Source organism: Meriones unguiculatus, chromosome 5, assembly GCF_030254825.1.
Source record: "Meriones unguiculatus strain TT.TT164.6M chromosome 5, Bangor_MerUng_6.1, whole genome shotgun sequence".
NCBI lineage: Eukaryota > Metazoa > Chordata > Mammalia > Rodentia > Muridae > Meriones > Meriones unguiculatus.
In genome coordinates, this window is record NC_083353.1 from 125645156 (window position 1) to 125667869 (window position 22714).

The window sequence follows — 22714 nt, forward strand, 5'->3', positions numbered from 1 at the left end:
TCTGTTAAGTAAAGTTTGCTCTCCTATCAAATCAAAAATTGTTTTCATGGATTCTGTGGTGAGAAGACAGAGACAGGGAGCTTAGAAAAGTTCCTGGTACATGGAAACAACAAATTGGTTGTATCGGGTAGGATGGGGTAGAAGATGCTTGGTAAGAAATAATTAAAAAAAAAAAAGGTTTAATCACTCAAAACTGCAGAGTTCATTTCTTGTTCATGCTCCATGTCTGGCGTGTATTAGGCAGGGCACCATTCTACTCCACTTATCATGAAAAAGTGTGTTCATGATCTGGAATGCTGCCATATAGAGAACTGCCATTTCTTTTCTTGAGGGGCATAGAAAAGTGGTGTCAAATCTTGCTCTGTTGCCTAAAGCTTCCACCTGGAAGTGAAGGCATCGCTTCCACGTATATGCCATTGTTCTAACGGGTCGAGGGTCAGAAACCTGAGATGTTGGTGACCAAAAGCATTTCAGATTTAGAAAATTGTTTAAGATTTCCATATAGATAATGAGATACAGTAAGTGTGAGAGCCATGCCTAAACACAAAATGTTTCGAATACATCTTACAGTGGGATTGGAGGCAAAGTCATGCAGTATTCTTCATAATTTTGCACATGAAACAAGTTTTGCAGTCGGTAATTTTTCAACTGTGCCATCTTATAGGTGATAAGGTTTCACTCTTTAGAGCATTCATATCTGGAATGTTCAGACAAGGATGCTCAGCCTGATGAAGTATGCTGCCTGATGAAGCTTAATTGCCTGGAGACAAGAAGGTAAAAATCCTACTACATAAGTCAGAATCAAAAGTACTCTCCCATCTAAATGGATGGGTTTTGGCTTTTGTGCTTTACAGTTAGGTCCTTCTCCTTCCTGGAAGTGATCTGTGAACCTGGTGATGAGATGGAGGGTTGGGTTGGTGCTAACAGTAGAAGGAAATGGGGACTTATTCAGGCTGATGTATCTGATCAGGAAAAAATGTTCCTAATTCTACCTCTCAGAGAAAGCCAATGTTCTGCAGAGCATCATTTGGGAAAATCTGAAACTAGTTAATTTTATAAAAACGTGAAGAGTATTGTAGTCTCCTTCTGTTGCTGCAACAGAACGTTCTGACAAGAAACAACTTAGGGGAGAAACAGAGTCACAGGGCTTACCCTTTCAGGACACAGTCTGTCGGAGAGGGAAGTCAGAGCAGAAACTTGAAGCAGAATCCCTGAAGGAACAACTGATTGCTGGCTTTCTCACAGGCTCGTGCTTAGCCAACAGCCCAGGACTACTTGCATAGGGATAACACCACCCACGGTGGACAGTGCCCTCTGTTGTGATTAAAAAGAGAAATGTTCCCCATAAGCTCATGTATTTGAACACTTAGGTCCCAGTTGGTAATGCTGTTGGTGTTTTGGTTTTGGTTTTTCGTGAGGCAGGGAGATAGAACCCTTATGAGGCAGAGACTTGTTGGAGAAAGTATGTCACAGGGGAGAGCTTTGAGGGCTTTCCACCTGGACCCATTTCCTCTCTCTCTCTCTCTCTCTCTCTCTCTCTCTCTCTCTCTCTCTCTCTCCTGGCTCTCTCTTTGTCTCTTTCCTCTCTCCTGTCTTTTTGTGTATCTCTCTTTATGTATCTGTCTTGTCCTCTTTGTCTCTATCTCTGTCTTTCTCTCTCCTCTCTGTCTGTTTCTCTCCTCGCTCTGTCTCTCTGTCTCTCTGTCTCTCTCTCTTTCTCTCTCCTTCCTGTGTGTGAATAAAATTGTGATGAGCCAGCTTCCTGACCCTGCTGCCATGCCAGGCCTTCCCAACTATTGTGAAATTTGTTCCCTTGTACTGTAAACCAAAATTAGCCTCTTCTTTGTAATTAGTATTTAGCTGTATTTTATCACAGCAACAGAAAAATAACTAACGCTCTCTCCTGCATCAATTTAAAATCAAAGCAGTCATCCATAGACATGCCCATAGGAGATGATCTAGGCAATTCCTCAATTAGACTGTTTTTCAGATGACTCCAGAACAGAGAAAACTGGAAGAAAACAGTGTTTCTATGCTGTTTATGAACCCAATGACTGGTTCCACCCTCTAAAGCAAACACAAACTCTCTTGCCATCAATTCTACTTAAAGGCAAGATTATTGCTATGCATTAAAGGTTAGCATGGGCAGTATACTGAGTTCCCAGCCACTCTTGGTTACAAAATGAGAGTCTCAAAGAAACAAGCAAACAGGATTAAAGGTTTTCTCTCCTTTCAAAGTCTGTTTCCTTCCCCTTTCTTCAGACCACAAAATCATTTAGTGCTTTATAAGACTGAAGGATAAATTGATACACTGGGATTTTAGAACTAAGGCACATCCCATAAAAAAAAAAAAAAAAAAATGACTCCAATAGAAGACCACAACTGCTTGCTTTTAAAGATATAAGACAAGCTATTTCTCTTTATGTATAACCATGATTCTATGGTGATTTTACAGGTAAAAGCATACTAGGATTCAAGTCATGTAGGTCCAGTTTAAACCTTATTGAAGCTTATACCAAGCAAGCTATTTTCCCAGCCTCTAATGGCAGATAGTAACAGCTGCTGCACAGGTCTGTACAGAGGTTACATGAGTTACATGGAAAAGGCTCCGAACTGGCCCCTAATACGGGTGGAAACATTGGTTCCCTTTGGCTGCATTGTGTATGAATGCAGCCACAAGCCTCCTCACACACACACACACACACACACACACACACACACACACACACACACAGGCTACAAGCCACCTATAGGATAACATACAAGAAGCCACTGCCCCAAACATGTATTTTTTTCCCTTTGTTTCTTCCCCGCTGCCTCTGCTTCAGAGAGTATTTTGTTGGTTAGCCCTTGGCCCTTATATATAAACAGATATCCTGTTATTAATTACGACCGGGTTCAGCCCAGTGCAGTTAAACTAGTTTCATAAGGTCGAGTTGGTGCCAGAGTGAGTCAGCAGCACGGGGACATGCCCCCTCCTCCGGCAGGCAGGCTTTGTTCTGCAGAGGCCTCAGCTACCTTCTGGTCTCTGAGGTTAGACAGTCACTGGGACAGAGACCTCAGATAGCTCGTTGCTTCTGCTCCTCTAGCCTCTCAGAAATGAACGAGTTGGCATCCACCCGGGAACAGTCCGGTCACACTAGGACAAGGAAAATGTCACATTGATTGCTGTCTCTGATTCTACTCTACTCTAACCTGCTTCTCTTACATGCATTTCTTTATTTTGTTCTCTCTCTCTCTCTCTCTTTTCCTCTCACTTCTCCTTTTTAAAAATGCTTCTCCCCAGCTGGCATTCCCCCCCACCTCAACAAACAATCATCTCCACCCTTTAACGATTTCTCTCCTCAACCCGTCCTCCCTCCTCATGCATTCAAAATGAATGATAATGACATCCACAACAATGATAAGCAGTTGCCTGCTGGATGCACAGCGGGGACGCAGAGCGCTTCTCCCCAGAGTGATGGCAGGTGGCTTCCCGGGGCCACCAGCCTGGTGGCTGAACGGTGGAGCCACAGAGAAGCAGGTGGGAGAGCGTGGGTGGTGCCCGGTAAGGCTCCCACCAGAAGCGCTCTGCTGCCAGTCCTGCTGACAAAGAGAAGTTTGATACAGTCGAGTGCACTGTGGCTCAGGAGGTTTGTGCAGCTCGTGTGCTCAGTGCCAATCACAAACAAGATGGTTTCCAAAGAAAACTCCCAAGTTCAGTCTGTGGAGGAGAAAAAAAGAGAGAGAATTAATGAGTCCCACTTGATATTTTCACTAAAACTGGGACATTGTCTCTGGATTTTGTGTCTGGCCAGATCTTGTTCTACGAAGATATAAAGGAGGCTTGTGCTTTTCAGACCAGTGTCACAACACGCCTGATAAAAATTACACTGGAATGCCCAGTGATGGTCGTATTAACCAGGCAAATTGTGTGCTGTAGAGAGCCAATTGTAGTTAACTCAAGAGTGTCAGCTCTTACCCTCATTGTGTGTGTGTGTGTCTGTGTCTCTGCTAGTATTTTAGATTTATTTTTAAAGTATGGATGGTTTGTCTATCACATTCATTCATGATGCCCAAGAAGGCCAGAAGAGGGCATCAGATCCCTTGGAGTAGGAGATACAGACAGTTGTGAGCTGCCATGAATCTGCTGGGAATTGAACCCTGACCTCTGGAAGAGCAGCCAGGGCTCTCAACCTCTGAGCATCTATCCAGCCCTAGCTCTTACCTTTTTATGTGCAGAAACTTAAGGACTGGTGCAGAGGCAGGAGCACCACAGACTCTCTATGAGCTCGGCTTTGTACTTGTAATTTTATTTACTTACTACTTTCCTCTAAAAATTTCTGATGTTCTCAATATAGATATATATTGAGCCACTCAAATCCTGTGAGAAATAATACAAATTTAAAAAGAAACAAATGTAGCCGTAAACTCTGCCTCTGCCCAGTCATCTGCACCATGAATCTTGATCGAAAATTTGAGTTTCAGCTCATAGAATGTTTTATTTCATTGCCTCATTTATAAATTGACTTCATGAAAATATTTTATTAAGATATCATCAAAAGGACTGGTGAAATGGTTGGCCAAGTAGCTTGTTGCCAAGCCTGGCAACCTGAGTTCGAGCCCCACAACTCACATGGTAGGAGTAAGAACTGACTCTTATCATGTGTCCTCTGAACTCCATATGCACTCTGTGGCAAGGACTGCTCTCCAGATCCTCCACCATATACACACAAAAGAAGGAAGTAACAGGAAAAGAGAGAAAAGAAAGAAAGAAGGAAAGAAGGAAGGAAGGAAGGAAGGAAGGAAGGAAGGAAGGAAGGAAGGAAGGAAGGAAGGAAGGAGATGGATACACAGATACACAGATACATACATACATCATAGATAGATATAGATAGATAGATAGATACATACATACATACATACATACATAGATAACAAGAAGATCCACTTTTCAGAGTTACACATGCAATTTTAATCTAAACTCATATACATAAAGGATAGATTAGGAAAATTATCGACCCAAAGTAGGTATGGATTGGACAGTATTCTAAGCTAAGCATATATTTGTTTTGACATGAAATATCCGGGTGCATAATTTCAACCCAAGTAAAGCTTAAGGACATAAATAAAACAGGCACTTATTGCCAGCTTGACTGTAACACGGAACTATCTCACTGGTCCCCGAGAAAAATTCTTACTAATGACTAGGAGTTACTCCAGCTGGACGTCACCATCTCAAGCACAAAAATAGGAGCCATAAGGAACTAATCATGTTTCTTCGATGTAAGTCTTTTCCAGCCGAGCAAATGACCCTGTATTAACAGTTTGTCATTGTACTTCATCATCAATTGAACAGTACACACTACAAGTGTGTAAAATTTGATGTTTTGTTGTCAAAAGAGCCTCAAGCCAGGGTAGATCCAAGTATGGATAAACAGAAAACACTGTTAGAGTTTGACTATTCCACCTCAACTCTGCTAAGCCACACACACACACACACACACACACACACACACACACGCCAAGTTTGCCTAAAGTCCTTTAAATATGACAAAGTCATGTCCTGAGAAACTTCAAAATACCAGGGTGTGACATATAAAGGTAATCCACACGTGGTTTTTGAACAGCAGAGGGACAGGTAAGATCTGGATGACTGTCCTTCCCAGTTACACAGCCACAGAGGAAAGGAAGGAAGGGCTTGTTACTAGTTTATAAACTGTTCCCCAACTCAATCAGGGCGCCTGCCATTCTAGGCTGACCCCGGGCTTTGTAAGGGCATAAAATAAACTGACCTTTTATTGAATAAATTTTCAATACTCTCAGCCCCCAGTGCTCTTATTCTGAAGTTATCATGTTTTCTTCACACAACATGGGCGTCCTACACACACACACACACACACACACATACACACACACACACACATTAGCAATATGGTCAAAGTGGTTGGTTTTACTGTTAGTCCTAACCCAAGGTACCATATTTTCCCACTTACCAAACATCTTTGTGAACATTAAACCCACGACTCCTCAAGGTCCCTTTGTAAAATGGGAATGCTTTCTACATCAAGGCCTTAGTAATTAATTACTAAGACAGATCAGAAATTAAGTGCAAATTACCTTCTTGTTCTTGATGAAAATGAAGCATTAGTTATGTCGGAACTGCTGTTACTATTGTTATTAAAACCTCAAATTCCCAGAATTCTTTTGTTAAAGAGATTCAACACTAATTACAATGAAAACGTTTGTTATTCAAAAGCTTCACAACTTTAATCCTGCTCAGAATTTCTGATGTTTCAGTTGCCCCCTAATAGGCCCTGAAACCCAAAGGGTGATACATTCACATCAATTTCTGTCATAGATAAAAGCTCAGGGTACTAATTAGACAAGAGGCTGCCATGACTTTTGGAGATGACTGGGTTGTCGTGAGTGGTCACTAAGATAGCATTATTATTAATAATGGCGATAATTATTAAACCCTTTAATGGCTCATAATTGCAAGCGAAGCTTCCACTAAAACACCACGTTCTTTTATCTTCGTTTTGTGGATGAATCCGTTTCTGTGTTCACCATCATGCACACTCTGTAGATTCAGTACCACGGACTTTGCTCAGGCAGTTTCCTGCAAACGCTCGGCAGACAGCCATGTAGGCTGTGTCATGTTTCTATACTCCTTCAAGGGAAGAGGCAACTCCTTGCAGGGAGAGACTGAAGGGACTCACATTCAATCCAAAGGAAAAGTGAGTCAACGAGATTTTATTAGGAGTCGAAAATCTTATAAAAGTTTCATTTGCCTGAATGTATTGAAAAGGGTCTTTGGTCTTCCAAGGCAACTTGAAAGGCAGTCAGAGGACAAATCAGAAACGCAGATCTGACTCTCTTCCAAAAGAAAACATTACACCAGACTGTAACAAGGTAGGATGCAGAGAAGTCACATGAAGGAAACTTGATGTACTCAAGTCTCTGGCTGCTTTCCAGGCCCAGGGCCAGGTTATTGTGGTAATGATTCCATTAGTCATTTATTTGTTTGACTCCAATTTTGATACTCACCCAATGTTCCTGTATTTTTTTTTAAAACCAACCTACACTAACCTCTTGTTTCATTTTGCAAATGTTTCTGCTTCCATTTGCAACTCTTAGAAGAGCCAGTATCTTACCAAATTCTGGAAGCTTCTGGGTGCTTTGACAGAAAAACTAAAATTTGCCATTAATCCAGCACCAAAGTAGCCAGACTCGTCTACATCTTGTTTTCAATGGAGAGAAGCACCCTGCAGTCACACTGTGCCTCCTGCCTTGCTCATAGTAACTGTAGAAAGCCAGCCATTATGGGCTACCCGCCCTGATATTCCAAGCCTGGAGCCTTCCTGAGTCTTCATAGTTTCGGACACGCTCAGTGTCCTTCTTCAGCTATTTCTGACACAGCTCAACTATAGCAAATTGGAAATCTTTCAAAAAACCTCCATCACCCTGGCCCAGGCTGTCAACATGAGTGAAACATAAAGGAGGAAAATGACAGAGAGTTTCAGAAGCTGAGGCTCCAAAAAAGGAATTCAAAAGCTCTCCATCTGGAGTCCTGAAAATTCTGGCCTTACAGGAAGCTCAACAAAATCCCCCTCATCCAATGAACTAGAGGAAGCCCAGCTACTGGCAAAGCAGGAATTCTAGCAGTTTTGCATTTCCTGGAGAATAGAAGGGTAGAAACTCTAAATGTTTGATGATCATTTTTAAGCTCATCAACATTTATTAAAATTACTTCAGTTATGAAGAAATGTTGGGTTTGATAGTGTGTTTAAAATTAATGAGTGAAGGAAAACACACAGCACTCTGTTCCCACTCCAGATCCCTGGTGGCTTAGAGACCTTTTTTAAGGGATTCCCTGGTCCTCATTATCATTATGTTCAAACAGGACATTAAATACCTACTTACACTGTACGCGTTATTATAAAGGGCCCAGGTTATATGAGTAAGTAAATGGAGAGATGTTTTATGTCTCGGACTCTAGCTGCCTCCTGCCACGGCTTTTTGCCATGTATTTGTTTGCACGTGTTTGGTTTTCTGATGCCAGGATCAAAAGCAGGGCACTCAACTTGCTCTGCAAGTGCTCTACCCCTGAGCTGCACCAGGGCTGTAACAGATGATATTTAATAAAAGCCTGAAGAAGATCAAGCCTACAGCGCTCAGTCTTTGAGAAATAGAAAACGATTATAATAGTTTAATCCATGTTCAGCACGATTTTGTGAGCCTGTTATTTCAAAATACAGAATCTTTTATCCCAGAGGTGAAACAAACAAACAAACAAATCTGAGTAAATATCAGTTTTGTTGTTACATAGAAGTTTGGTTATATTTTCTGTGTTCTTGAATTTTTTTTACAAGAATGTAGAATTTATTTTTGTTTTTAAATACCAAATTGAATAAAGATAATGCTTATGGATTTGCTTGTTTCATTGAGAATCTCAAGACCGACTGCTGCTCGTGAAGATCTCCACGAACAGCACATAGAGTTACTTTCACACAGATATGGTTAGAATATGGAATGTCCCCTATAGGGACAGCCTGGTCCCTGGGTGGTAGCACCATTTTGACAGGCGATACAAGCAGTGGACCTATGAGAGTATCTTGTCCCTGGCCCTTCCTATCTCCCTGTCCACTCACACATACAATACATATTTATAGACAAAAAGGCTATCATCCATGTAGAACAGTACCTGTGTGGCTGTTGCAGGATATTTGATCCTATTGTGAACCCCAAAATTGTAAACTGTAAAACCCTGTTTCTTGTTTGGTGTGGTTGAACCCTAACACACACCTTTAATACAAGAACTTTTTCTTGTAAACGGGTGATTATGGTGTGGTTCAGCCAGCCCTAGCACACACCTTTAATCCAAGAGGGTTTTGTACACAGAATTTAATAAAGTTAACCCTAGGTGAAGGGGAGGAGCAAGAAACCGGCTGATAGGGATTAAAGAGTAGGAGGGACTTTGAGTTGAAGGGTATTTAAGACAGCCTGTAGAAGTAGAAGGAGCTTTAGCTCTTTAGCTCTTGAGCTTTAGCTCTCTGGCTTCGGGGGGCTCTGAGCTAGCAATCTTTCAGCTTTGAGGTTTTTGTTTTGTTGTTTGTTTGTTTGTTTGGCCTTTTCCTCCTGGGCTGCCAGTTGAGCTAGGAGCCTTGTGGGCTTGTCCATCAGCATGTGAGCTGAGAAGTAAGGTCAGCTGGGTGCTTTCTCTGCCTCTCTGAGCCAGCAGATTTACACCCCAGCATCTGGCTCCTGAATCTTTATTGGTACAACAAAATTTTCTTTCTTTTATAGATTTTCATTCTTTTATAACAACATGTGGCATTTGTCTTTCAAAGTCTCCCTTAATTCTTTTCCTTTTAATGTGTGTGGTTATTTTGCCTGCATGTTTGTCTGAGTAAAATGTGTGAGCCTGGTGTCCCCAGAGGTCAGAGGGACTCGGATCCCCTGGATCTCGAGTTACAAATGGTTGTGAGCCACCATGTGGAGGCTGGGAACTGAACCCAGGTTCTCCAGAAAAATAAGCCAGTGCTCTTATGTGCTGAGCTGTCTCTCCAGTTCTCTCACTCTTAATTCTTTACAGCTGTTTCTAGCTGTACTACTTGCTTGCCTTGATTGGCTTTTGGTCCATATTTTAAATCATTAAAATATTTTATGTTTCTACAAACTGAACTTTGGGTATTCTGTGTCACTGGTCTGCACATCTCTGCTTTTCAATTCTTAGGATTTTGAGTTTGCATTGCAGCAACCCTAGAGCATAAACTCAGGATACTTTTGAAATTTCTTTATTTGTTAAATTTAAGATATTTCCAGTTGAGCAAACTCTGAGGGAGTTTGCCACCAACAGACCTTCACTAAACAAACTGATATTACACAGTTCATAAGCAAAAAAATAATCCTATAAGTGTTCTACATAAATAGTACAGATGGTTATGGTGAAGGTGGCATAAAAGAGTAAACCATACGGTACATAGACTGATAAGGCTATTTGTTTAAGAAAATTCACTGTAGGGCTTGAGAGCTAGACAGTGGATGGCAGGACTTCTCTGTTAAACTTTCTTGATCCTTAATGCAAAAGATGTCTGCAGAGCTACATTAGCATGCATCTCGAGTTGCTAGTGGAAACAGATGCAGATCTGCCAGCAAATGGAGAAAGTGTGTTAGTTAGTTTCTTATCACAGTGAGTGCATCCTAAGAACTACTTTGAAGGACACAGACTAAAGACTCTCCTCAGTGCACCACAAAATATCGCTCCTAGAAGTAAATCTATAAGGCGAGTTCAGGGAAACCCTTCTTTCATTACTAACTAATATTTGATTTATAATGCTATGGTTTCCACTTCACATCGCAATAAAACTTAATCATGGCTAAACTAGGTAGCAACCTGCTCAGCTTGACTGTATATAGATATCTACGATAAATATATTTTATATAAGCATATATGAGGTCAAAATTAAAGGTATAGGAATGTGTTTCCCTTGGATAGTGTTCAGCTACTACACACAAAGCACTGGGTTCAGTCCCCAGCATTGCAGATCCCGGCACTTAAAGGCGTTGCATGCCTTTAAGCCTAGCACTCAGGATTGTGGAGACAGAAGGATCTGAAGTTCAAGGTCATCTTCAGCTACACGGAAAGAAAATTTGATTTGGGACTCACCCTACCAAAAGACAAGTGAGCCAAGACTGGGAGCTAAGTATTAGTGTTTTAGGCTATAGCAATAAAAATGTCTCAGGGCAAAGTACATAGCTCCGTCGGTAAAGGATCTGACTGCAGAAGCATGAGAACTTGAGTTCAGACCCCCAGCATGCAGGTAAGAAGTCGGGGGTTCTGGTATCTGCTTGTACTTTCAATGCTGGTGGGTGTAGAGACAGGAGGATTCTGGGGCTCACTGGCCAGCCAGTTCAGACAGTGATCTCTAGGGTCAGAGAGAGACCCTGCTCAAAATAAAAGGTGGAGAAGTGATTTGAAGGAAAGACTTCCTAACATCAACCTCTGGCCTCCACATGCACCTCACAGGCAAGTGCACCCTACACATATGTACACATGCATACGCACACACATCTCTTACAAGTACTGAACAGTCTTTTCAAAGTGGGAGAACAAAGAGATAAAAGCTCTCTTCCTTCAACTCCCTCTAGGCGATGTTGCAATCCCTGGGTAAGGTCTGTGCCTATGGTTCTGTAAACACATTTAAGCAACATGCAGATTCATATCACATTCTGTGTGCTCCCTCACACAGACCAAACAAATACTTGTGATGAGAATTGATAAAACAGCACTGTGCCCCCAGAGTTGAAGGTCAGAAAAGGGACAAGAAGGTCTGAACCAACTAGAAAAACAACCATGATGAAGGGAAATCCTGTCTTTAGCATCACTGTTTTGTCTCTGACACCCATTAACATTCTCCTCAGCCCATTGCTTACTCAATTTCCTGCTCACTCTCATCCCCCAACCAAAAAGTATAAACCTCTGATCTCTTCCACTCAGCCTTAACCTAGCTAACCCATTAGTGTCCAGATCAGGCCTAGATAAAACTAAAAAGATCCCAGTGTTTCTTTGTTATTTTGACATTACTTTCCCAAAAGTGTAACAATAAGGAAAAGGGTGGTAATCAATGGCTACCCTATTCTCTGTTAAGTTATTTACCATAATTTTTTCTTCAAAAGTGAGGTCCCTCTTCTTGTTCATCTATAACCAGAATGAAGATATAAAATGTGACAAGAAATCATACATTTTTCAGTAGCTATGCTTCACTTTTAGACAAAAAAAAAGATATTGTGACTTAAATATTTATACCCAGACAATGTTGAAAACCATCAGAAATATAAGCTCTGAGTGCTCAGCCCTAAAGAGGACATCTATGTCACCATCATCACCACCCTACTCACTATCACCCACCTAAGGCTCATAAATCATCAAGGAAGAGGGGGTGGGAAAAATATAAGAGCCAAGGATGGAAAAGGGAGCTGGGTAATGCTGTCTTCTGGATCCAAGATGGCCACATGGCCAATGTACTCATGAACTCACAGCAGCTGTGGCTCTCTAAACAATCCTCCACAAGAACCAGCCAACCTGCATGCCTGCATGAATGAGGAAGGGGGTACAGAAGACCCTATCCATAGCTGAAGAGCTATCTGCATGCAGTTCATGAATTCTGGGGAGGGCGAGTCAATTTTCTTCAAGGGTTGAATAACTTGTAGATGGCCCATTTAATAAATAATTCCACATTCATGGGCACACCAAAAGCCTAATGGAACTCAGTATGTTAGTAAATTTTTGAAAGACATGAAAGTAGGAAAGAAAAAAAAATAAAGTAGGAAAGAGACATGTTAGGAAAAAGAGAGGTGCTAAAGGAAATGAGAGGGAAGACTGAGAGATGAAAGTGGAGAATAAATATGATCAAAACATTATATACAGATATAAAACACCTAATTAATACATTTTCAATTATATGAGAGAGAGAGAGAACCTCTAACAATGTGCACCACAAGGCACCTGCATAATGAGGGAACCTCCTAAGGCATACTTTTCCTCAGTTCCACAGGAACTGGCTGTTTATTAGCACACCAAGAGATATGTTGAGCTGAAATTGGCAGCTACTTCTCCCAAAGTTTAGCTGTAGAAGGAGCACTGATTTTGGAAACAAGAGATGAGACTTTGAGAAAATTATTTGGCAGTCCTGACTCCATTTTCCTTGTAGAACCAGACAGGGTAGGACGGTTGGAGAAATCTTGAGGATGTGAGAAGGGAGAACACTCAGAGGCTCCAGATGCAGTGCTGCTGTGACTCAGTGGACTGGAGTCCTGCCAGGACCATGAGGCAACTGGTTTCATTCAATAAACCTGTAGAGGGTGTCCATTCCTGTATTAACTGGGATTTTATTGTATGCAGAATTAAAAGCTTGATTTCTACATTTCTTTTTATTTTTTGCTATTTTTGTTAGCATATATTATTTATTCAAAGTAATGAGTTTTCTAGGACATTGTCAAGTATGTATATGGTATATTTTGAGCACATTAGTCCTTTTTCCCCCTCTTTCCTCATTCCCATTTATTCCCTAATGCTTCCTATTTCCTGGGCTCTCTGTGTATGCACATGTGTGGTATTTGCACATATGTATGTGTAGTATCACATACATGTGTGTACAAGTGCCTAAACTCATGCAGAGGCCAAATGGAGACATCATGTGTCTTCCTCTTTTGATATCCACTTTGGTTTTGTTGTTTTAGGGTTCTGTTTTTTGTTTTTGAGACAGGAATTCTCATTGAATCTAAAGCTCACAGGTTTGTCTAGGAATGACTGGCATCAAGCCCTCAAAATCCCCCTGTCTCCTACCTCTCAACACTAGGATCACACCCACAAATGGCCAGTTTTTACATGGGTGCTGAGGAGTTGACCTCAGGTCCTCCTCCTTCCTCAGCAATGTGTCTTATCCATGGAGCCATCTCTTCCAGCACCCTACTTTCTACTTTCATTAAGCTTTCCCCTGTTTTTATCTTTGTGTGTGCGTCAGGGTTGCTTTCGGGAACATGGATTGTGAAGAACATGTCTCCCCTTTCCTGCACCATCATTAACTGACACTGAGGAAAGGTAGGGCCTCAGGAACCCCTTCCCCATCCATGATGGAATGTCGTTGGGCCCTGTCTTGTGTGGGCAACTACACCTTCTGAGATTTAAGATGCAACAGCCTCAATATGCCCAGTAGATAGTGTTGCACAGCACTAGACCCCCTTCTTCCAGCTCTTACATTCTCTCTTTGAAAACGTATTTTATCCCAGGGGACCAGACTAGAATATGAGTTTAAGAAGGCATATTTCAAGAGAGTAGGATGTACACCTCAGCTGAGTACCACAGTAGACCTGACCCTGGTGATGGAGGCATGAGCTCAGGATAGCTGGCCCTGCCCCTCATCTAGCAAGGGAGAAATGCTCTCCTACCTCTCATCCCTCTTACGAAGGCAAGCTGGCTGTGATGAAAGCAGGAGAGCAGGCCCTGCCCCTCACTAACTGCAGTACTCAGGAGAGCAATGTCCTATAGCAGGAAAGAAGGCCCTGAACCTTTCCTGGATCCTAGAGCTAGCCCTGGTGACACAGATGCAGATGAGGCAGCCCTACAGACATGAGTGCAAGAGAGCTGACCCCGCCCCTTGCCAGCTGCAGCATTCGATGAGCTAGCTGGGGTAGTGCTGGAGAACTTGCACATGAGGTACAGACACATGAGAGTTGGCAGGCTGACCTCCATACAACATCTACCCCATCTATGATCTTCTAGAGCACATAAACAAGCCAGTCCTATAGATCCAAAGCTGCAGGATCTCCATGACCCAGGGCAACAACAGAGTATCTGAGAGGAGTTACTGTGAGGATCAAATGTTGCTAGTGCAGCAGAAGACAGAGGCCTCGAACCAGAGCAATGACTCATTGCAGTGAACATTTACAAGTAAAGATGTGTGGACAAAAGGCATAGTGTGAGACACTACAGCTTCCATATCAAGATGGTCGGGAGGGCTGTTTGTTTTTTATTCTCTTATTTTGTTTGGGGGCAGAGGCTGCAAGGGCAGAGGGCAGATACAGGGGGATGGAAAGATGAGTGGGGTTGAGGTGCATGATATAAAATTCACAAAGAATCAATAAAAAGTAAAAAAAAAAAACATAATAGTCATGGTTCTCTAGAGTACAGGCTGATAGGATGAACACATGTTAAAAAGAAAGACTGGCTTACATGATACGGTCTGAGTAATCAATCCACCAATGTCTGTCTCACTCTGGGAAGACAGAGAATGTGGTAGCTCTGTCCATGAGAGTGGGTGCCAGTCTTGCACTACAGGCCACTAGAATGCTAGAGAGCTGCCAGTCTTGCATCCATGTTGGAAGACAGAAGATTCTGATACGAGCCAGGGAATGCAGCTGATGCAGCAGTAAAGCAGATGAACTTGCCAGGGAAAGTGAAAAAAAAGGAGGCAAAAGCAAAGCTTCCTTCTTCCATCTGGGGCAACCACCAAAAGGTATCATATTTAGTGAGGGCCTTCCCACTTCAAATAACCTGATCTAGAAAATCCCTTCCACCAATGCCCAGCTACTTGCCTTTGACTTGATTCCAGATCCTTGAAAGATGAAAACCCAGATTAATCATCACAGGTAGTAACAGTAAGGGTGTGGTTCAAATGGAGATCTCACGCCTTAGTATGCTCGTACCCCTGGGTTCAATCCCATGCATCCCCAAAATAAAATGATGCAAACTCTGTGGTCCAGTCACAGGGTGTCACAGACAACACTAGATGCAAACTCTTTTTAGTTGAGCCTTCTGCAGACGACTATTTTAAACACTAACAGTAAGGCTTTGTGTCTCGTTGTGCCCTTAAAACATAGCTTGTGGAAGGGAAAGTCTGCCATTGTCTGGGTCACAGAAAATGTTAGGGTTCCAATGGTGCCACACAAGGTGTGCCTTTTAAGAGCAGCTAACTTGAAATGTGTGTTGCAGCTGGCGAAGCAAGAGAGGAGTATTTCTATAAAAATCACCTGGGAAATTCTGCTGTGCAACAAGAAAGCTTGCTTAGTGCCTATCAGGAGGGAATGGCGGCCAGTTATGCTCCCAAAATGAACTGCCTGCTGATTCCTGTCCATTGCTTAAACAAACTTCCCTTCTGGTTTATTTTCCATAATGTGACCATTCTCAGCCACCACAAGCTGGGCTCCTTCAGACCGCACTGAACTTTACACATGGGGAAAGTTATTAATCTAGGTCCACGTAGGAAAGAAACAGACTGTTTTTGCTTCTAAAAGCTTTAAGGGAAAAAAGGAACCAGCCTAACTCTTTGGCGTTTCTGTGCAGGTTTGCAAGAGGCTGAGCTGGAGCAGAGAAAGGCAAGCAAAGGTGAACTCGTACCTCAGGGTGTGAGGAAGAGCTTTAAAGCCTGCCTGGGCCGTGAAATGTGCCTGAACTCCAGCACACAGAAACCTGCCACAAACCGGTGCTGAGAGTTCGAAGCCATCGTGGACTACTGAGGGTGTCAGAGTCCCGACAGGGCCACACAAACCCTGCCCCCCAGACATAGAAACTAGCAAAAACTAGAGCTCCCGGATTTGCTATGGGCTGTCTGTAGGTTTCCCTGTGTCACAGTCTCTAGCCAGAGCCAGGAGAGAGTTCTGTAACTGACACAGGCATTCAGGAGAAAGCAAGCATGTTGTGCATTTATGCATGGCTTCTCCTAACAGGCCTGAAGCAAGAGAGCCAAAAATATGCCAGAACTTCATAAAAACAGAAGAAAATTACAAAACTGGCTTTTTGGCAGCCCCAGTACCTAGAGATAGGAATGTGTTCGGCTTGAAGTTAATCCAGAAATTTTGCAGCTTTTCAAAGTCAGAAAATGACAAAGCAAGGGTGACCTTCTTGACAAGCTCCCCCATCACAGGAGTAACTCCAGGCTCAGGTTCAGCAATTGATGAATGACGGCTCCGTCTCCAGGATGGACCTCTGTGGATGGGAACTCAAGGGCTTGCCTTTAGAGGCGCAACAACCTTGCCTACCCTTATCGTGCTCCTCCCCTGCTTTCTCTCCTCCAGGTCCCCAGAATGGAGTCCTGCTGCTGAGGGGGAGCCCCAGCCTCGGATGCCTACACTGTCTTTTCAACAAGCGCTTTCCCACACTCCTCAGAGGAAGTGTGACAGTTTAGAGAGACACAGTTCTTAAATCTATAAACAAAACAAACATTTTAATAATAACTTGTGATGGTGTTACCCAAACTGATCCAGGAGAAAAAAAGATGTTTTGCAAACAAATTAACTTTTTAGGATTTTATTTGTAATTTATGTCCATTTCAAAAACAAACAAACAAACATAGTTCGCACATAGAATGCATGGATTCACAAACACTAGTTATTCAGATAAGGCCATGACTGAGAGACCAAAAAAAAAAAAAGGACCAGGTCCCCAGTGCAGGCCTGGACCAGAAAGCTCCCTCAAACAAAAACATGGGTGCATTCTGTCCACAGGCTGGGACATAAGAGCAGCAGAGAGGGTCAGCCAGCCAAAGCCATGTGCAGCTTGGTACAGCAGAATTCCACCCTGAGCAGGCTCAGCTGCCAATGACAAAAATGAGTTCATTTGGCCACCGACAAGGTCTTAAACACCCAGCAGGAAAATATAACCAAAGAGTGAAATAATTAGTAATATCACAAAACAAGTTCCTGCTAGCCCCCAACCAGGACAGTCACGTGACCCGGCTCAGCCAGGGTAGCTGGTACTTCTAAAGTCCTACAAAGGCAGTCATCAGATACCAACTTCAGCTAATTAAAAGAGACCCTTAGGTCACCAGCGGGCAGCTTGTACATTCTAATTGGCCACAAGTAAATCTGTCTCCTGTCATGATTTTCTCCTGTCTCATGGGGGCTTCCAGAAAACCTGAAGTCTCTGCCCCGGCGCACAGCAACCTCTCCCTGCGGCTGGCTTCCCTGGCAGGTGAAGCCTGTGTCTCACTCCAGGCCCGCTGTTCTCTTTTCCTGTCTCACTGCCAAGTTTCCAAGTCATTACTGACAGGAGCGGGTCTGGGGTGGGGGGTTGCCACTTCTCCATCTCATAAGCTTCCTTCTTCTATTGCACATTTTAAGTCCCTGCCTCCTTCAATGGCTAATCAGCTTCACTTCTTCGGAAATTAGATTCTAATGGTAACAAACTGCTCAGTGGAGAAGCTAGGCTGAGACTCACTGGGAATCTGCTCACCTGAACACCACCCTTCCACTGATGCCTTAACCTTCTTGCAAGGTCAGCCATGACCTCCACTGTTTGGGGCTCCATGAAAAGCACTTTCTTTTCTTTTCTTAACATTTATTTATTTATGCATATGAGTGCTCTATTTGCATGCACACCTGCATGACATAAGAGGGCATTAGATCCCATTATAGACGGTTGTGAGCCACCATGTGGTGTCCGGGAATTGAATTCAGGTCCCCTGGAAGAGCAGCCAGTGCCTCAACTTAGAGCCACCCATCTTAGAGCCAGCTCTCTAGCCCATCACTTTCTTTTTCTCAGATTTATTTTTATGTTGTATATCTGAGTGTTTTGCTTGCATGTATATATGTATGCTACAAGTATGTCATAAGAGTGTGTCGACTCCCCCAGAACAGGAGTTACAGATGGTTGGGAGCCACAATATGGTGCAGAGAACAGAACTCCAGCACTCTCCAAGAGCAGCAAGTGATCTTAACTTCTGAGCCATCTCTCCAGCTCCATAGAAACACTCTACAGTAGGATCTTTCCTTTGTCTGCGTATACCCTGAGCATCATGGGTCTGTGCTTTGAAGAACTTGAACCATCCCTGCCTCCCCATCAACTAGAAAGGAGCCTGTACCCTAGCATTTACCCTGCCAACATCACATGTAATCAGAATGTACCCCTGCCATCACACCATCCTAAGCCAACCAAGGCACGGACTAGGAGTAACTCCTGCTTGGCTGTCAATAGCGACAGCTGCCTCAGGTACAGCAACAGTTGGGGGGTGGGAAGGAGGGGAGTAATTCCTGAGCTAATTCCATTTTCACTGTCCAGACAGGACTCCTAGAACTCACAAACAAAACTGCACGAAACAAAGGAAATTCAGTGATACAAGAACAGTTGAATTAGCTTGCAGCAGGCAGACTTCAGAGTTGAGCTGACCTCTTGGATGATTTGAATGAGAAATGTCCTCTGTAGGTTTCTGGTTTTTGGTCTGTAATTGGCGAAGCTGTTTGGGAAGGTCATGGGAGCCTTAGGAAGTGAAGGCTTGTTGGAGGACATAAATCACTTCGGCACAGCTTTAAGAGTTTACAGCCTTGCCCCGCTTCCTGTTCTACTTCCTGTGTGCAGACCTGTGATAAGCCAGCTTCTTTCTCCTGCTGTCATGCTTTTCTTGACTGTTCCATGCTCTTCCTGCCGTGGTGAACTCCGTCTGTCCAGAACAAAAACCAAACTGAAGCACTTCTCTCCCCTAAGTGCTTCCGGCTGTGGCGTTTCATCTCCGCAACGGGAAGGTAGCTAATGCAGCAGCTCTAAGTGGGGGCTCTAAGCTGCTAAAGGAGCAGTGCTGCTTGTAGGCAAATCGCCTGGACAAGCACAAGAAAATCTCCAAAACCACCATCAAGTGCACCGGTGATTTGGGGAAACAAGAGACAAAAGGAAAGTGTGAGTAAGTGGTGGGATTTTAAAACAAATGCGATTATCCTGACCATTTTCCTTTTGAAAGTCATTTGTAGGTGTGTGTGCAATTCACAAAAACAATTGTGTGTGTGTGTGTGTGTGTGTGTGTGTGTGTGTAGCACCTAGCACTGGAAAAAAAAAAAGGAGGGAGGGAGGAATAAAGGAAGGAAGGAAGGAACAAAGGTGAAAGGAAAGAGTTCCTTTAAAGGTTCAAAGCCAGCTCGGGATGTGTTTAGAGCAAGGCACTAGGTCTGGAGAAACAGCTCTGATCAGAAACCATGTCATTGTCTCAACCACCTCATTCCGTCATCCCACACGAAGAACCAGAGCTACTCAGGACCGGATCACTGACTTCTTCTTCCCACTGCTCCAGCTCAGCTTCTCAGCTACATATATTCGAAGTTCGTCTCCTTATCGGGTTCTTAAGAGAAACCAGCCCTGGTGCTGTTTCGTTCCTGGGTCTGGGTTTTCATGCACTTGGGGGACAGGCTGGAGTCCTGCAATGGGAAGATTTCTACGACAGCCACACACAGCAAACAATCTGCAGGATTCTCAGATACATACCTCCTCTATAACATTTATGGAAATTATGCTATATTCCACATTTTTGTTTGGTGAGCCCTGTTGATTTATGCAAAAGGAGAACTGGTGAAATCACTGTAGCCCCTCAAGGGATGTTCTCCTAGGTTTTCACATATAGTGGCCCTTTTTAAAAAGTATTTATGTGTGTCTGTTCTGTTTCTGAGTATGTGCAGGTGCCTTCAGAGAACAGAAGAAGCCATTGAATCCCCAAGAGCTAGAATCAGAGATGGCAGAGAGCCACCTGATGTGGATGTTGGAAACCAAACTTTGGTTTTTTGAAAGAAAAGCAAATTCTCTGAACCACTGAGCCATCTCTCCAACCCCTAGAATGAAATTGTGTGTGTGTTTAGATTTACTTATTTTATGTGTATGAATGTTTTGCTTGCATGTATGTATGTTCATCACATGCAAAGAGATCAAAAGAGTGGAGTTACAGATGGATGTGGACTTCTATATAGGTACTGGGAACTGGACCTGGATCCTCTACAAGAGCAGCCAGTGTTTTTAACCACCAAGCCATCTGGTTGGCCCTCAGAGCATTTCTTGAGGGTGGGTTGGTGCTGTGCACCCTCCATTTCCATTTAAAGCCCTAGTATTAAGCTTTAAAAATGTCATCTAAGTTCATAAGTAAATGAGTGCCAAAATAGAAGTGTTTAAAGATAAGTAAACTGAAATATCATGTACAAATAGGAAACGGAAAAGTTGTTGTTAAATGCCAACTATGCTGACACTGCTTATTCCAGAAATCTCTGAAGAAGGAAAAGTGGGCAGGGGTGTCTCCAGCTAGGAGCCCTGGTATCGTCTCTGTCTATGAAGGCTCAGCTCTTCCTTGCATTACTCCATGTACAAGCTGAGCTTGCATGGTGTCCACATAGCTGTATTTATCCTCAACTTCATTTCAGACTCAGATGGGTATGAGAGCCCATACGGGGGAAAATAAAAGAAATGAATCTAAGAAGCAGAGTGACCTAAATTACTTTTTGCCTAGATTACCTTTTCTTAGGGTCCCTCAGGCCTATACTTTATATAGGTCATTTAGTTTGATTGACAAGCACACCAGTGAATGATATTAGATTGTCTATATATTGCAATTGTATGTCATGGTTAATTATATTTTTTTAAGGAGGAGAAGAACTTGGAATATGGTCTGCTCAGAGATAGGTGGAAAAAAGGCAGAACAATAAGCATAAATGTACAAACTTGAATACAGATTTTTAATGGATGAAAACATGAAAGAGAAAGAAAGAAAGAAAGAAAGAAAGAAAGAAAGAAAGAAAGAAAGAAAGAAAGAAAGAAAGAAAGAAAGGCAGTGGAATCTTCTTCATTTCTTTCTACCAGTATACACACAGAGAGGTATGTAAAAGAGCTTGTCTCACTCAGCTAGGCCTGTATATTACTTTTCTCAGAGCTGTGAAAAAAATCCTGAAAATGCAACTTAAGGGAAGAACGGTTTCATTTGGCTTACAGTTTGAAGGGGTACAGTCCATCATGGTGGGGCAGTCATGGCAGCCAGTGCTTGAGGCAGCTGGTTTCAGGAAGCAGAGAAGGATGAATGTTGGTGCTCAGTTCTCTTCTTTTTACACAGTTCAGTACTTCCAGCCCGTGGAATGCTGCTACCCACATTTAGAGTGGATCTTCCTACCTCAATCTACCCACTCTACAATCTTCCTCCAAGCTATTCTAGATTCTATCAACCTGATAATTAATATGAACCATTACAGGCTATCATTAAAAATGCAACAAGCAAGGTATATACACAGCTGGATTTCATCCTCTCATGTTTATGGACATTCTGGAGGCCTCTGGTTCAACTGCGCACAGCTACATTCTCTCTCGTCCAAGTACTAACCAAGCGCCGCCCTACTTAGCTGCTGAGTTGAGATAAGATCAGATGTGTTCAGGATGCAATGGCTGGCCTTCTCAGTTAACCCTTTCTTGTCTACCCTGGTGAGTGCATAGTTCTGGTATCACTGCCCAACCATGGCCTCTTTCTACAAAGCTAGCTACCAGATTGGATTAAGGCCAATCTGGTAGCTAGATTAACACCTCATTGAAATTAACTATTTTTTAAAGACATATTTTAAAGGATTTGAGCTTCAGTATGAAAATTTGTGGAGTACAATTACCCCATTATGGAGTTGCATTTTATATGGTTTAAACTTAAAGACCATGGTGAATGCAATCCTGATCAATGGTTTGGTTTTACCATTGTATTCAAGGGAGTGGAAGAACTAAGCACAACAATGAAAAATCAGGACCCATTCTCAAAAGAAACCAGGTATCATTGAAGGCTGGGAAGCAAGAGTAAGACTGTTCAAAGGACGTGTGAGAGGCAGGGAACCACTTCAAGTTCAGCTAAACAAGGAGCAACAAAATCAAATGCTTTCTAATCATGCCAGCTCCACTGTGGGCTGCAATCTAGCTGTTTAACGGGGAAAAAATAAAGGGTAATGATGGTAACAAGCTGGGCAATGCACACTTTCCAGCAATCGAATACAACAGCCAAAGCCTGCACCCCAAAACAGGCACCGAAAGCCTCTTTATTGCACACTCAAACTTCTCAAACTTCAAGACTCAAAGCTGCCAAACTACAGTCAGGATGTCAAAGCATCCGCTATCCTGTTCCTAGTCACTGCTAACCATGGCTAACCATGACATCAGTCTCTCTCTCTCTCTCTCTCTCTCTCTCTGTCTCTGTCTCTCTCTCTCCATACTCTTGCTGTATCCTTTCCATTCCCTTTGGACTTGGCTGTCACAGAGACAACAGCCTGCTCAGAGCCTGAAGAAAACTTCAGAAGCCAAAAGCCAAAGCATATACACATCCTGCAGAGCTTATGAAACTTATGTAAATCTGAAATCTGTTATCTGTTCTGATAAGAGATAAAGGTAATTAATGACTCTCATGGTAATAGTAAATGAAATAATAGCAATCTGTGGCATCCAATGGTAATGAGTACTTAAGTTATG